Source organism: Xenopus tropicalis, chromosome 4 (genome assembly GCF_000004195.4).
Source record: "Xenopus tropicalis strain Nigerian chromosome 4, UCB_Xtro_10.0, whole genome shotgun sequence".
Taxonomy (NCBI): Eukaryota; Metazoa; Chordata; class Amphibia; order Anura; family Pipidae; genus Xenopus; species Xenopus tropicalis.
In genome coordinates this window covers 116,088,059-116,094,058 of record NC_030680.2, presented here as the reverse complement: position 1 = coordinate 116,094,058, position 6,000 = coordinate 116,088,059, and positions in this window count along the sequence as shown.

The following is a 6,000-nucleotide window of genomic DNA, read 5'->3' as shown; positions in this document are numbered from 1 at the left end:
GCTCCAGCTCTAGCCATTAGAGGTGAGATCACACATTCCTAAGGGAGGGAGTTCTTAGCATTCTTATGGGAGGGTGAGCAGGAGAGAGGAGAGAGCTGCACAGACTCTGGCCACTGGAATTAAGGATGTTTCTGTGTTTCTTTTGACAGATGACTCAGTGCAGCATTACTGTGAGTGCTTATGGCTGTATTTATATAGACCTTTCTGATAAAGCTTACTTAGTTTTTACCTTTCCTTCTCCTTTAAATATCACTTATAGGCAGATGACATCCAGAGATATTTAGACACCCCTTCACTAACCACTGACCCAAATTGCTAACTGCCTCCTGGATGAACCAACGCCACTTCAAATTCACCCTAGCTAAAACTGCACCCATGCTCTTCCCTCCCAAACCTAGCCCTTCTCCTCCTTTCACAATAACTATAGATGGCAAGCCCATTAACCCTGTTAATTCAGCACACTGTCTGGGGGGTTATCATTGACCAGTCCCTTTCCTTCTCTAATCATATTAATAACACTGCCAAAACCTGACGCTTTTTCCTATGTAATATTGCCAAGATACGCCCCTTTCTTTTACAAGTAACAGCTAAAACACTAATCCATGCCCTTATCCTATGCCATTTAAATTACTGTAATATTAACTGGTCTCTCAGACTCCCACCTTTTTTCCCTACAATCAATGTTAAACTCTTCTGCTAGGATCCTCTTACTCTCTCCTAGGAGGGGACCTATTCAGCCCCAAGTAAAATCTTTAGCAAAGGATAGCATACAAAATCCTTTTGCTAACTTTCAAAGCCCTTCACTCCTCTGCTCCTTATCTCCCTCCCGGTTTGGGCAACCTAGCACTGTAATTTTTTTTTTTTAAAAAAAGACTATGGTTTGCCCCAACCAGAGTGTGGGCTCTATTAGGGTGATAGGTGCCCTATAGGGTAATGTCCCATGGAGCGATTTAGTCATCAGCAATAGATCTCACTACTGCTACACTCAAACACGCAAAGTTTTCTCCTGCAGGCAACTTCAGACAACTTCGGAATATGAATCGATGCTGTGGGCCTTTCCACCAGTGATTCCCTTTGCTGCCAGTGGAAAGGCATTTTAAAGCTATTAGTCACCCTTGGTAGCAGAGATCTATCCTAGGCAAATAAATTGCTCTGTGGGACATTAGCTTTAATCCCACCTCTTCTTTATTTATGGGGAGAAGGAATGTTGGAGTTGTTTTATTAATAGCCTTTGAACCAATAAGAGCACATTACTTAGTCACAGGTTCCAAACCTTCCAAACAGGGACCCATAGTGGCTTACTAAATTCTTTGTGCGCTGCTGCACTTGGCTTTATAAGAATAAAGAAAATAAAAGCAAAAATTGCTCCTTGCCCCACAATTATATCTACTATCTCCTCCATGTACCCACTGTTTTATTTTATTTGTTTTAAAATGATTTTGGATTAGGCTGTATTTGAAATAATAATAGGACATGTGCTACATGTACTAAAATACATTTTTAGTTAACAGTTATTTATAATTATATTAGCTTAAAGTGACATCAGCAAAAAAAAAAAAACAGCTGCTCCTGGAAGTAACGGAGCAGGAAGGCAATTAGGATGATTTTGGGTAGCATTGCAATTTGTGAATACTTTACAGTCACAGAGAAAACAGAGCTAACTTATTACACTTGTGATGACTGTTTGTGAGATCAGTGAGTAGATAAATACTCCACCCCTTCCCAGTGTTATAGAGTGCCAAAGATATGGTATGTGCAGTATGTATGATTAAGGACTTGTGGTACAGCAAATATACAGTCAAGCTTTTCTAGCTCCTTTGTATGGTTGGATAACATACCCTGACTTTTTCTTTATAGTTCCATCCAGTACAGGAGTAATTACCTACATCCCTAATTTCTGGTGGGTAGATAATTAGATGACAAGCTACTGCTATTTATTAATCATATGGCATCAGTTAACTCCTTCACTGCTAGAACACCACCAAGCTGTTTGCTACAAACCCAAGCAATTGGGTCCAATACTGTGTAGGTCTAATGGGAAGCCTTAGGCTTATCAATAAGATATTGGCCTAAAAATACTTTCTAAGAAATTGCATCCATCTCATATCTGCTGCTTGATAACAAAATGAACCCTCGGTACCACTTATTATTTATACCTTATTTATATCTTAAAGGAGAAGAAACAGCATTTTGGCATTTTACTGCCAATAGATTTGCCACCTAGAACGCTATATTTATTCTGCAGAAAGCTTTATCATACCTGAGTAAAGAGCCCTAGAAGCTTTCTCTGTTTGTTTAAGATTGCAGTCGCCATTTTAGCTTAGTCTTCGTAGTTTCCTGCTTGCAGTTCTAGCTGTTATAGCTCAAATTGCATATTCCTAAGGGTGGGGGGGTGAATTTTATGAATTCTTATGGGAGGGGGGAGAAGGAGAAGGGAGCGAGGAGAGAACTGGGCAGACTCTGGCCCCAGGAATGAAGGATTTTTCTGAGAGAGGAAGTCAGATACCCTAAGAACATGTTTACAAAAAAGGAGACAAGAAATCCTGTGTTTCATTTGAAAGAGGACTCAGTGCAGCATTACTGTAAGTGCTTATGGCTGTATTTACATAGACCTTTCTGATAAAGCTTACTTAGATTTTACCTTTCCTTCTCCTTTAAGCATTCTTTGAATACTACATAAAGACTGAGTGCATTAATGTTAAATATTTCTCTTGCAGAGGAGATAATGGGTCCTTCTGGCTAAAGATCTTCTGAGGAAATCCTTAGGGTAAAGACACACAGAGCTACTAGTAGCAGCTACTTGTCCTGCCATAGACAATTCTCATTGCCTCTGCTAAAACACACATAGAGACAATTATGAGTAAATGATCAATATAGTCTATTTTTGTAGCCATGACAAGGCATACACGTTGCTTCAAGGTGCACAAAGTTTCCTCCTGCAGGCGACTTTGCGTGAAGCAGAGCATATGTATTTTGGGGAAGATAGGTCAGCCACGGTAGCAGAGATTTATTGCGTACGAGTAATCTCTTCGTGGGGCCTTAGCCTAAGGCTGTAAAGAGATTATAACATTTGTCAATTTATTTTTGTTTGACTTTTATACAAATTTTGATAAAAATGCCACGCAATATATAGATTCCTGTTAAAATTACTTTAAACATTATGGCATGAATGTAATGTAATGTGTTTATTAATGTTCAGATAATAGCACAGTATAATGAATAGGCTGTTTATGTATAGATTTTGGTATAACTTTTAAATAGATTAGACACATAAATGTATCGTTCTGAACCTGGACGTCATTAATCTCCTTAATGTACAGATTATAGAGAGATGATAGATAGAAGATAGATAGATAGATAGACTGATAGATAGATAGATAGATAGATAGATAGACTGATAGATAGATAGATAGATAGATAGATAGACAGATAGATAGACTGATAGATAGATAGATAGATAGATAGATAGATAGATAGATAGATGATAGATAGATAGATATAGATAGATAGATAGATAGATAGACTGATAGATAGATAGATAGATAGATAGATAGATAGATAGACTGATAGATAGATAGATAGATAGATAGACTGATAGATAGATAGATGATAGATAGATAGATAGATAGATGATAGATAGATAGATAGATAGACTGATAGATAGATAGATAGATATATAGATAGACTTTTAATTCTTTTCAAATAACTGCTTGTGGGGGAGAAAAACACAATTTTTTATTAAAACCAGTTTAACAATGAGCCAAAACAATTGACTGAAGAAAACACAAGAGCATTTAGGAATTTAGACAGTTTCTGCAAGCGACTGTGCAAACCCATATGTTCAAGGGATCATAAATGTCATAAAGGTACATTAATATAAAGATATAGATATATATGATATAGATTTACAGTATATATTTAATATATAGCTGTATGTATACATACACTTTATAAATAATGTACAGATTATGGTACAGATAATGTATAGATTAGTTTAAATGTATAGGTTATAAAATATATATAATATGATCTACAATATAGTACAGGTATGGGATCCCTTATCTGGAAACCCGTTACCCAGAAAGCTCCGAATTACGGAAAGCCTGTTTCCCATAGACTCCATTTTAATCAAATAATTCAGAATTTTAAAACAGTTTTTTCTTTTTCTCTGTAATAATAAAACAGTACCTTGTACTTTATCCCAACTAAGATATAATTAATCCTTATTGGATGCAAAACAAGCCTGTTGGGTTTAATTACTGTTTTATTGATTTTTTAGTAGGTATGGAGATCCAAATTACGGAAAGACCCCTTATACAGAATACCCTTGGTCCCGAGAATTCTGGATAATGGGTCCTATACCTGTACTGATGAGAAGACCAATTTATTAAAAAAAATCTCAAATTTGTGCTTTTTTATTAGAAAACTTGCCAGCTTTTAGATGCTGAATTTTTGCATTCACATTTTTTTTGTGCTTAATAAATCTTGAAAATTTGAGTTTGGAGACTTTGATTTGGAATAAAAAGTCAAATTTGAATGTTAATAAATCAGCCACTTAATATATAGATTTGGCCTAGAGTTCAATTGATCGGCCTTTGATGCAGAATCTCATGCTAGAGACCCCGGTTCAGTTCCTTTTGACCTCTAACAAGTCTCTTAGAACATGTAAATCCCCCAACAAAAATGTAATTAGTGGAAGAGTATATATGCAGTACAAATTATGCCATTTGGATGTGGGAGATGTGCTCAACTTATATATTGTAGGAAAATGTAGGCTTTACATGTCATTTAATCTCCAGGTATCCTGTGTCCCTTACACGTGGTTGTATGTATAGATTAGTGTACAGATTTTATGTGTATGGATTACAGAGATTCTATGGATTTTTATGGTGTACTTTTTATTTCTAAATTACACTGTTTACATGGCAAATAATTCACTCTATGATTTAAAATTTTATTCTTGAACCAAGAAATTTGTAAGTAGTAATATTGGTGTGTAGGCAGCCATCTTAGTACATTGTGCCTGAGTCTGAGCTTTCAGAAGGAGCCAGCGCTACACATTAGAACTGCTTTCAGGTAACCTATTGTTTCTCCTACTCCCATGTAACTGGAGGAGTCCCAAGCCAGACTTGAATTTCTTACTATTGAGTGCAATTCTGATATCTACTTGGAGCCTTTATCTTGCTCCCTTCCCATTGTTCTGCTGATCGGCTGCTGGGAGGGGGGTGATATCACTCCAACTTGCACCTCAGCAGTAAAGTGTGACTGAAGTTTATCAGAGCACAGATCACATGGCTGTGGCACCCTGGGAAATGAAGAATATGGCTAGCCCCATGTGAAATTTCAAAATAAAATATAAAAAAATCTGTTTGAAACAGGATTCTGCTGGAGAAGCTCTATTAACTGATTGTAAAAAACATGTTTCCCATGGCAGTATTCCTTTAATGACTACTCTGTCGTGTATGATATAGATCAGGGGTCCTCAAACTTTTTAAGCAGGAGGCCAGTTCATGGTCCCTCAGATTGTTGGGGGGCCGGACTAAAGCCCTCCCTCAATGTCCTCATACTATGGCCGATTCCGTGCTGCTTTCTGCTCCCCCCCTGCATCCTCCCGCTCCCTCCTCCGGCTCCCCACTGCGTCCTTGCGTCAGATCACAGTGGGGGCTAGGTAAATTACCTTGGGGGGTCGTATCCGGCCCGCAGGCCGTAGTTTGAGGATGCCTGGTATAGATTAAAGTACAAATAAATGTATACATAGACATCTATGTGAAATTACATATATTCACTAAATGCTAAATAGTGAAATATCATATGTATTTATCAACATATAAAATAAATTTGAAGCATTATCACATTTTGTGATAAAAAAAAAAAAAAGAGAAAAAAAATTTTTTCGGGAGATTATAAACCTGTCAAGATTTATATAAAAGTCAATGACAAATGTCCCTTCCACAACTCAAAAATCTTTCTTTGCTTTGTGGTTTTAGATATTTTCATGTG